At 32.1% G+C, this 12,057-nt stretch overlaps 1 long non-coding RNA gene and 2 pseudogenes across 3 annotated transcripts in view; 2 read left to right on the forward strand and 1 right to left on the reverse strand.

Annotated features, from left to right (window-relative positions):
* Positions 1-481: 481 nt before the first annotated feature.
* Positions 482-12,057, forward strand: part of LOC107196771 — a 153,345-nt gene continuing 141,769 nt past the window's right edge. For all 3 annotated transcript variants that reach the window (XR_003044404.1, XR_003044405.1, XR_001518213.2), the window contains exon 1: positions 482-957. This is a non-coding gene — a long non-coding RNA (uncharacterized LOC107196771). The remainder of the gene's footprint in view (positions 958-12,057) is intronic.
* LOC112474901 lies at positions 3,903-4,021 on the reverse strand (annotated as a pseudogene).
* LOC112475037 lies at positions 4,941-5,059 on the forward strand (annotated as a pseudogene).

The raw sequence follows: 12,057 nt of genomic DNA on the forward strand, positions 1-12,057 counted from the left end.
GCAGTGTTTCCAGGGTTTGGGGGAAAAATAAGGAGGATGACTAGATTGAGCACAAGGTATTTTTAGAATGGTGCAACTAAGTATGATACTGTAATGATGAATACATATCACTACACTTTTGCTATAACCAATAGAATGCACAACATAAAGATGAAATGTTAGTGTAAACTTTGGTCTTTAGTCACTAATATTGTATTGATACTGGCTCACCAGTTGAAACAAATATACCACAGTACTACAAAATGTTAACAATAAGACAAACTGTGAGAGAGGATCAGGGATTATAAGAGAAATTTCAGTACTCACTGCTCAAATTTTCTGTAAATCTAAAACTGCTCTAAAAATAAATTTTATTAATTAAAAAGTTTAAATATGGAGCCACAAATAGTATATGCTCCAACATGAGAAATTATTTCTAAACTAGAAAAAATATCTAAATGAATTAATGTGATGCTTACTTAATCATTTTTTCTATCCTCAAAATTAATTTTTATTTAGTTTTTTACTTATTCCCAGGTACTTTCACCCATAGAAACTTTTATATTAGCCTTGGTTGTAGGTGGCAATGCATAAAACCAGAAGTTGAAATTTTTATTGGCATTTAGCCAATGAGATCCACCCATTAGTAGATTAAACTTTTTCTTTCTCAGAAGAAAACAATTTGCTGATTTATATTACAGTTAGTATCCTGAGAGCTTGATGTAACTTCAGATGTTTGTAAGTACTGCTTATTTCAAATTGGTTACATATTACTTGCAGCGAATTAAGGGATAAAAGAGAGAACGGCTGGATAGAGGAATTTTGATAAGTCAGGAACCTTTTCCTGGAAATTATGCCATTCTCTTAGATTGGCCCAGCAGATCCAGAGCCTCTCTCCCTGTGCACTGACATCGAATGAAGCCACATACGTATGCCGCAGGCTGTAGATGAGTCTCACATAAGCAGACATGTCCTAAGGTAAATTTTAAAAGCTAAACTTGATTCGAGCTAAATCTATTGAAGATTACCATTTCATGGGTAAATTTAATCTCCTACTAGTCACTTTAAAATATTTTACTAGGTTGTTCAGCTCCAGAAGAAGAGCTATATTGAGAAATATATAGTACTCAGTGCATGGAGGGTTGGAAGGTGGCCTGAGATGTTAAAGGAAAAAATGCAGAATAAATGTAAGATGAAATGTGTGAAAGATCTTGTTTAGGCAGGCATTGTTTTCTACAATATAAAATTGCATTAATGTCACGAATGTAATCAGTTAGCATTTGTGCACAAGTATGTGCCCATACACAAATGCAGTCAAGGTACTACCTCAGATATTCAAACTAAGAAATAGAGAGTTATCTGAGGACAATTTCTGTGGTTACTTTTTTCCTAATAAAGTTTCTAGGTTGAGACATCACTGCTTTTCAGCATGTGTTTATGATAACCTCTTTATGTCAGTTAGCCTAATATTCTAAACTTTCAATTTATTTCCTGTCTCTGCAAACTAGATAATAACCTCCAATGCAAAATTTTGCTGAAAATTCTCAAAAAGTGTATATAATATGAATACCTCTTTTGTCTCAAATGACAGCAATATCTTCTGAGAATCTGACTGAGTAGTAAAGAGCCAGCTTCCTTATTTGTCCTTAGTTCGTATAAGATAATACCTTTATTTTGACCCCTTTCTTGTCTCTAATCCTATATTTTTTTGTTCAACTTTTGAAGAGTTTGAGTTTATAAATATGTTTGCAATATCTATTACTTATTTCAAGTCTTATCTTATTTAAACCAATACTGGATATTGTTTTCTTGGTCATGAACCTCTCAATTTGAAAGCTTTGATATTTTCAATTCCCAAACGTGAAGAAACCCACAGAAATTAACATTTAAGCTCACGTATGCAAAATAAGAGTTAGATTGTTTCAAAACATTCTCATCAGTAATAACATCAGCCTATTACGTAGGTGGAAATTCACCCTGGGTCTTATTTTATTTTTTCGTTCAAAATGACCCTGGGACATTTCAAATCTTTCTATGTGCAGAAATTCATGGGGCTCTGAGTAGAATGGAAGGTAAAAAGAGTGACATCAACTCAGGACAAAAACTCAACTGGTGCTGTGAACTGTTGCCTCCACAATAGTTTGTTCCTCTGTCTCACTAAATGTCATTTCAGGGACACTTAATATTTCATCTACTTTATTATTTGAATCAGATAAGATAGTTTTATGGAAGATTATTTTGCCTATTACACAACTTTTTTTTTTACTTTCAATTAAACAGATTGTGAGCTAGAATTATGATATCTTTCCAAACACAAGGGGACTTATTTCTCTGAATGAAAATCATTGGACTAGGTAAATTTAGGATTATCAGAATTTTATTGAGTCTTTTCTCTGACAAAGATCAGTTTACTCTGCCACTTATTCTAGTATACATGGAAGTTCAAAATGCAGTGTTATATCTTTGCCACAGGGAAGTCTAGACTCTGGTGTGATATCTGAGCCTATGTGTAAGGTTAGGTTTATAGTACAGCAAGATGTAAGCATATATTGAAATATTTATACATTAAATCATATATTCCTTACAAGATAGTCTAGGAAATACTGACATAACTATTCAGACCTAACATGTTCTATTTTTTCCTGAATAATTGGGCTAATTGTTTTCTTATTTTTGTTTTTCTTTACATACACAAACCTAAGAGATAATTCTACTTAACTCTTATTAAAAGTTTACTTGCTTATTTGTTTTTTAATGGTGCTAAATTAATCCAGCCAAAAATACATGACTTAATTTGAGATAATTCTGGAAATTGTCAAAGTTAAGTCTTTACTTTTAACTAGTTATAAAATTACCTCTGGACCCATGAAACAAATAGCTTATTGAGTGCTTATCATTTCCAAGCATTTTAGATGATTCTTCCATGTTTATTACATTCAGTGTAGAGTATTTCAGAATTTATACACTTACGATCATATCAATTGATTCAGCCACAGAAAAGGATAAGTTAAAAAGTAGAAGATTGACTTTTAAGAGTAAAAGTAAACAGAAAAAAGCAAGCAAACTTAGTTATTATTTCTGACCAACATAGGTAAAAAAAACCTTTATTGCATATGAACAATAAAAGCACTGATTATGTGTTAGACTGATGATTGTGGTGAACATTTACAAACAGCATGAAACCATGCAATCTGTGACACTACAATGATTATATATTTAATCAGATGTATGTCAACATATGTATAGGTAGCACTGTGGAGCTAAGTTTACAGGAGAAGAAAAGGCAATTTTCAAGCTGGATGAGGGTCATAACACAAACATTTAGATGTTTATTCACTATTCTGCAGGCACTAATAACAGTACTGCATGGGATGAGTGATGAGCCCAAAGCCAATGTAAAAGAAACTTGTGATTATAAATAAATAGCAGCATTTTTGTTTAACTGAGCCAAAGTGGTTTTTATTGTTATTACGATTTAACTCTTCCCTCATCACTTCCAATGGCCTATGATCTAGGCACATATTAAATTTGTTATTAAAATAATTTATGATTATCTAGTCTTCTAAAATCTTTAGTTTCTTCTAAATTTTGCATGATGGCATAGGAAAAATTTGAAATAATCTATTTATCTCAAAGCACCAGATATTTTAGAAGAATATTTAGTATAACTTATAAAATATAATAAAATTAATAAAAATTTAATTTATATTATCTTTTTGTAAACTCTTAGAAGTCTGAACAGTGATTCTATGTTATATAAATCATTTTGTGACTAGAAATAAACCGCGCGCATGTGTGTGTGCGTGTGTGCATGTGTGCGCGCGTGTGTGCGCGTATAATTTTTTAGGCAAGGCAACCCTTGGTTGACCTCACAGATTGCAAGGACATTGTCAGTTTACAATCCCTTATTTTTTTATTTTTTATGCTTACAACACCTGGTCTTCTTTGGTGGTCTCCCATCCAGGTACTAACCAGGCCCAACCCTGCTTAGCTTCTGAGATCAGACGAGATTGGGCTTGTTCAGGGTAGCATGGCTGTAGACTTGTGTTCTATTTTTTAATCTGAATGTTGGTTACATTGGTGTGTTCAGTTTGTGAAACTTCATTCAACAGTACATTTATTGATTTATGCATTTTTCTATGTTCATGCTATACTTTAATAAAAAGTTCAAAAATTTACAGAAAGCTACTGTAAAGGGGAAAGTATAATTTTTTTATGTCTCTACTGCTAATAAAAATCATTTAATAATTCATATTATTAAAATTTTGTACCTTAATTTCTCTGTGTTTGAAATTATCAACCAACATCTGTTAATCAAGATGAGAATTTTTTTTTAAAAAGTAAAACATTTTTAAAAAATTAAATAACCACATTTTTTGTCAGTTAGGTATTTCAATGTGTGAAATTACATTTTAATTTTTAAGAAAGTCCCATGAAGTTCACATGATAAGCAGTCACACATTATGTTATAAATTTATATTTTGAAAACTCATTTTTAAGTATTTGGTTTTTATTTACTTTATTCCTCCATAAACTGTAATAAAATTTAAGCAAGAATCCTAATTTTTGAAAAATCAGTTCACAAGGACGGTATAATTCCAAGGTCAGCCATTTTTCTTTTCCTGTAAAGGGCCACATAGTAAATAGTTTAGGCTTTGCATGTCGGATATATTCTTTTAACTACTCAGCTCTGCCACTGTAGAGCAGCCATACACATTACGCAAATGAATGGGCATGGGTATGTTTCAATAAGATTTGATATGCAAAAATGAACAGCAGACTGAATTCGATCCTTGTGTTACCGTTGGGCTGATTTGAACTTCGGCGTTACAACAGCACGTGGGCGTAGGGGATAACGGCCCAGAAGTGTAGTTAGCATTTTCCCTCAGTTCTTCCTCATTAATGCAGTGAAGAATCACAGGTCAGAGAGATTTAGAAAAATTTATTAAAAGTATATTTTAGTCAATGACCATGTTACCCTGAACAAGCCCAACCCCATCTGATCTCGGAAGCTAAGCAGGGTTGGGCCTGGTTAGTACTTGGATGGGAGACCACCTAAGACGACCAGGTGTTTTTAGAAAGACAAAGCACACTCCAAGGAGGCACATGATTTCAGTGAGGAGCTGTAAACCAGCACTGTCACAACAACCAACCAAAGACCACAGAGACAACAAAGACCAGAAGAAGAAGAGGTCTTTCTTACATTAGGGCCTTGATGGGTGGTTAGGTGATTGGCATGTGAGGTCATTTTGGTTGACACTTGGCTGCTATATAACTCTGCCTACTGCGTGTGCACTTACCCAGATTTCTACTACATTGGAGTGTTCTTTGGGTGGTCTCTAGGCTGGACCCTTATTCTTTTGTTCCCCATTTCACTCATGTCCGACTAGCTACCTCGCACTTTGGGTGTAGTTTGCCTTCCTTAAATATATGTCATAGAAATGAGTTGAATATCTTAAAACTTTTAGAAAAAGCCATTGCAGTAAAAATTACATGGTGTTTGGTTAAATTGTGGTATGATGTTGCTTAGTCTAGTATGGTTATTTACAATTATATATAACCCACTGTCATGATTTGCCCTTTAAAAAAAAAAAAAACAAAAAGAAAAAAATTCTGAACAGACTTGGTTTCAAAAACCAAATTAAGTATTCTGAAAGAAAGTCATAATTAGATACATAAATCTCACAAAGAGAATTTAAATGAACAGAAACCTATGAACTTTAGATGTGCTTTCTGTTGCTTAACCATATGGTTTTTATCTTAGAATAATAAAAATAATAGAATAAAATATCTTCATTTAAACAAGAAAAAGGATAGGTTCAGGGAGGGTAAGTGATTCCCATGGTCTCAGCTAGTGTTAATATTTAGTTGAATAATCAACTTGTTATCTGTTTCCAATTAAAGAAAAATCTTATTCTCACTCATTTACCATAGCACTCCTGGAGATATTCATACTTGTCTTTTGGTTCTTTGTTTCTGTATGTCACTACTGTAAAGCAACCCTATCAGCCTTTGTAGTATTTCATACCACGTTTTAAACTCCCACAAATAAAACTTAAGATGTAAAAGCAATGCCTTGGTAACAAAAAGAAGTGATTTACAAGTCTGACTGATCTCATGCATTATTTGAAGAATTTTGAGAAATCAGGCTGTGAGGCTTGTACCTGAGTGCAGTAGGCTGGAATAAAGCTTGTAATTGGCATTCTATAAAGTTCATTGGGCCATATTAAAGATGTTCAGGACTGGGAATTTTCAAATACAGTCACCATAGTGGCTAATTTTTCACTCAGCCTGGCCCTCTGCACTTATTTTATTTCTCAAAGCACACAAATATTGCAAATATTGGCCTGGGCTTCCTGAATGCCTGTACTTTTAAAAAGCATTTGTTTTTATTGTGAAATGTTGTACAAATTCAAAGAATATATAAAATGTAGGTGTTAAAAATATTAAGTAAACATGTATGTCATTAATGTCTAGCTTCACATAGAATGTTAATGCCTGTGGACACTTCCTCTCTCTCCTCCAATAAGGATAAACACAATTCTGTATTTTGTTCATCCTTTTTTATTTTTAAAGTATTTGTACATACAAGTGTAAAATAAGCAAATTATAACTAAGTTTGTTTTTTCTATTTTTGAACTCTGTATACGTGGTATCAATTTGATTTTCCACTTTATACCACACTTTGTGTTTCTTGTATGATGAAACATAAAGTTATTGTTCATATTCACTAGTGTGAATTTCACTAGTGTCAAAATTTCCTTGTGTGAATATATGACAATGATTTTTCCCATTTTTCTGTTTATAGATTGTCTCTTGCACATCTTTGAATTTTTTATAAGTAACAGTTATTTTAAACCCTATGAGTATATATTTTAAAGGGCTTCTGGTAAGTACACTAGTGCAATGGTATCTTTTGAATATATACCTGTTGGTGGAAATTCCTCATCATTAAAGGAGACATTAAAAATAAACATCTCATATTTATGGAGTTGATCCACTTAGGTGTAGTTGAGGAAACATCATACTTTTAAATATTTTTTTCAAATATGCCACTCAGTTATCAACTTGTAATATTTTAAAATTAACTCCAGGTGACTTCAATATTGTGTTTCAAAATGATATTTTCCTAATGTGAAATATTTTTATCTGCATTGTTCTTATCTATAAGCAACAGAAAAGTGAATTTTTTACATTGTTTCTATAAAAAGTTTGTGTACAGTTTGTACTTGATAATCTAAATTTATTCGGGTTTCCATTTAAAATGTTTTTATTTTAATTAAAGAGATAATTAATTTCTGGTGGATGGATAAATTAGTGATGTTTATAAAATATTTTTAAACTATCCACTGTTTAAATATATGTTAAGAGGGTGTACAAAATATTATCACAAGTCCAAGGGAGTCTACATGACATCATATTTGGACTTTAAAAAATTTAATTTTTATATATTAAAATGTCAGTGATGTCACTAATCAATAATATTGACACATGATGATTTTAAAATTCTGATTTTTTGGAATTTGTTTGGTTTTGTCTGGAATGAGGAAAACTTTTATAATTTAGGTCTCCTAACAATCTCTCTTGCAGCCATAGCATCTCAGCTTTTATTTGGATTACAAATTGATCATTTACTTAGGCTGCTCTTATTAAAGAAACTATTCTATGGTTTATTAATAAATATTGTATTATGAAAATAATATGAATATAATTATTAATGAATATTTGAGGAGTAAATGAAATATTAAAAGGTTCCACTTTAGTGCAGGCTACATCTCATAAGAAAAAACTCATTATTTTTTCCCTATGGTTGCCATTTTCTGGCTAGATAAATCCATCTTTCATATTATATCATGTTATGTTATGTTATGTTATGTTATGTTATGTTATATTATAAGAGACAGCATTAAACTCAGTTTAATCCACTAAATTTATTTTTTAAATTTGATATCACACTTCATAAAAAACTTTGATATCATACTTCATAAAATACCACAGAAGTTGTTTTGCAAAGGTTTCTCAACAATTGAACATTTCAGTAATTCTACTGGTCAATTTTAATAGACATTTTAAAAGCCATGTAATAGAACTGAAAAATTGTTTGCTTTGATAGATGAGTAAAAATAAAGCAGTTAAAGTGGTAGCACATGCAGACACAGTGAGAAAGTCAGTTTCAGTATTCCCTAAACATTATTACTGTCAAATAGGAATACAATAACTTATTTTGCAGGGATTTGTCATTTTTATACATTTGAATATACTTGTATAAGTATTCCCTGAAATGTGGAAAGGAGATTGGAAGATGGGACATTTAAATAAATCCTTTCCCAAGTAAGAAATAATAATCACCATAACTACCTAGTTACTTAAAAATGACCACAGATGGACTTTTAGAGAAACAAATCAAAATAATTATACGCACAAGCACAGCTTCACAGGTTTAAGTCTTTTTTAAAATAAGGGCATGCATATGTCCTTGGAGGATAAAAACAACACATTTTTATCTATTAATTTTTACATAATTTGTATTCATGCTTTTGTGAAGTTTATTTAGCATGTTAGTTAATTGATACTCATAAGTTCCAAGATATGTCATTTCTAAACAACTTTATTAATTTCCTAATAAATTTATACCTAAACCACAGACCATAAGAATCAAGAGCCATCTGAAAAATAATTTCCTATCTTCACTTCCCTCATGTTTTGGAGCAAAGAGTTTGTTTCTTATTTGTTTTTCTCATTTTCTCATTGTCAGCAATTCTTGCAGCAGCAACAGCATAAGTCCTAAACTTCTGAAGGATTCATAAAACTGTGAAAATGTTTTGGATTTTGCAAATTAAATAATGTTTTCTAAATATTGAAGATCAAACGGCTGGGAATCAAGAACTACAAGACCAAAGCTAGAGACAGAGGTCATAGTGATACTAGCTAGAGTTTAATATTCTCCTTTTCCAGAAGCCCTGCAATTATTTATAATATTGATGCAGGAATAAAATAAAGGCTGGAGAGAGCCCCTGAAAACCCAAGGAGGAAATTATGGGATTAACTTGCTGCCCTAGGAAGACTCCCTAAGTAAATTGAATCTATATAAGAAAAGACAGTCGAATGTAAAATCCAAACTAAATTTTAGAAGTATTTTTAACTCACTGGAATGCAAGAAAACTTAATTCTTTTCTAGTAATAGTCATGACACTCAGCAAAGGTTATTACCACAGCCTTCTGTATCACTGGCAACTGCCCACGTGTGATCTAAGCAGATTCTAGTATTCCACACGAACTTGGGGCAAAAATTTTAATGGTATTTTGAAAAATGTACACATTTCATATAAACTTATAAACAGATGTAGAATTGTGCATAGCAAGAGTATTAAATGAACCAATCTGAAATGTTTGTGCAAATAAATACTCAATATATAAAAAAGAATGTCTCTATTTTTAGTAACTCAGATATTTTATATTGTAAAAGTAGAGAAAAACAATTTGGTATTTAAAAGTTTTAGTAGAATAGAAACTATTTTTAAGAATAGACTAAGAATCATACAAGGATTAAAGCAGTGCCTTTGAAAAAGAAAATCAAGTGTATTTAATACTAGCTGTTAGGGAAGTAAATAATAAAAGATCATTTTGAAGAGCACACCTGTATGAATAAACCATCTATACATTATAATTTGAGGAGAGATTTCTCTTGTAATGTGCTATGTAGAAACTAATCCATTTCTTTTACAAATAAGAAAATAGGAATAGCACAATTATATATTTCACTCTAATTCTCACCTGTTTGTATCATCTAGTTATTTTCCTGACATTAAATAAATTTAAATATAGATTGCATTTTTAAAATATGAAGAATTATCTAAATATATTTTCTTCCTATGGAAAATGGGAATTATAACAGTATTTAGCCCATGGTGTTACTATAAGTCAAAAAATAAAAAAAAAAATAAAATAAAGTATATAATGTTCTTAGCACAGTACTTGATACAGAGCAAACACTTAATAAATGCCAGTATTATATTTTAAATTAATGCTTCTTTATAAAAATCCAGTTTTCTGTTTGTTTCAACAGGAAAATTTTTCTCCATTTTCTGGCAAAAATTTCTAAGGATGATTTTCTGCAGACACAGAATATTGGAAAGGCCACTAGATTTAGAGTTGTGTTTAGTATTGACAAATATTTTTGGGCACCTGCTATATATTGATCATAGAAGTGAGCTCCTGTTTTAGTTCCTAGAGGCATGTCCCAATAAAACACAATTCTTGGCCTGGAGAACATCACCGTCCTGACAGGAGACAATTTATGTACAGGTAGACCAATAGAGTATGATAGAGTATGGCTGACAAGCTGGGCACCATGTTGCCCTTGGGAGGGTCACCTGACCTGGTTAGAAAGGAGACAGGAATAGCCTAAGACTTCACAGTTGAGTTGTAATCTCATTCTGAAGCACTGTGGAGATTGGTAGGAGAAGAGAGGAGAAACGTTTTAAGCAGAAAGAGAGCACATTGGTCAAGTATGGAGATACATGAGTGTGTTCCAACTAATTTACATAGTAGCTCCCAATTTCTGTGCAAGCCATTCAACCCTTTGAATAAGTTTTCCTTGCTATAAGTTGAGAATACCAAAACATGTATGCTATTTCTTCTTGATGAGTTTCTTGGAGGGAGGGATTAAGTAAATAATAGGTGTATGAGTATTTTTATACCTTAGAGTCTGGTGAGAGTATTAGTTATAATATTAGTATAATTAGTATTTATTTTTTTAAATTAGTTATTCAATCAATAAATTTACTTATTGAATTGCCACTAAAATATTTCAGGGTCTCTGAGTTCTTTATTTTTGCTACTCATTTCAGTATGAACTCATTTGATCTCCACAACTACTTTACAAACAAACTTTAATTGCCCAATATCACACAGCTAGTATTTGATAAAGCATGATTTAAACCCATTAGTCTGCCTTCCCAACTCAAAAGTACAACTCCTGAGCTTACCATCTTGCTATATTATGTCATTGTTATCTATTATTTGACATGCAACATATCTAGTGCCAGGGACAGAGGCATAAATAGAATGGTTCTTGCATTTTGGGAGCACCCTCCCAGTCTTATGGGCACCCAGTTAAGAATGATGATTAGGATAAGAACATGATTGGTATTATCAGTTATGGAGGAAGGATATCAGGTCTAGGACAAGGATATAAAAAGGCTTACTTGAGGATGTGATACAGGGACTGAAACATGAGAGATGTTCTGACAGAATCAGGCAAAGAAATTAAGAAGGACATTTCAGGCAGAAAGCCTAAAGATAAAGTGACCAATCATTCATTCCTGTTAGTCTGGGATGGTCTCATTTTAGAATTATTAATAAAAACCACTTTAACTCTCAGCAGTGTCCTGGTTTGGACGATAAATTATATGGCCACCTTACCTGAGGGCAGGGACATAGAGTTGTGAGCAAACATAGTATATTTGGGAAAATATAAGCAGTTTATCATGACTAGAATTCAGGATGTGAGATGGGAATTGAATTAGAGAGTTTGGGGATACAGCATGAAGAGCTTGCTCTTCTGATGAGGGGATTTTAAGTTTCATTTGAAGGTAATGGCAAGTCACTAAAAGGTTTTAACTGAAAGAAATAATGTGGTTCAATTATGCTTTAAAAGATCACTCTGAGATTCAATTCATACACTGAAGAAAATGTATCCTTACATTGCGAGATTGGATAGAGAAAGGAAAAACCTTCATTCAACACATATTTAATAAGGCTCTACTACATGCTGGCATCATGTTAAATTCTTAGGATACATTAGTGAATAAATTACATTCTGGTGGGGGAAGTCACTGTAACAACAAACATAGTAAATGTAGAACACAGTAAGAAGGATTGAGATTGTGTTTCAGTTTTAAATAAAGTGACCAGGGAAGGCTTTTAGTTTCATATTTGAGAAAAGACCTAAAGATATCAAGGAAGTTGGCCATTTAGATATTTGAGAGATGTCCCATCTGGAACGAATAGCCAGTGTAAAGACTTTGATGTGAGAGTGTGGCTGGGAATTCCAAAGAACAGAATTAGGCTGGTGTG

Source organism: Pteropus alecto, unplaced genomic scaffold, assembly GCF_000325575.1.
Source record: "Pteropus alecto unplaced genomic scaffold, ASM32557v1 scaffold7, whole genome shotgun sequence".
Taxonomy (NCBI): domain Eukaryota; kingdom Metazoa; phylum Chordata; class Mammalia; order Chiroptera; family Pteropodidae; genus Pteropus; species Pteropus alecto.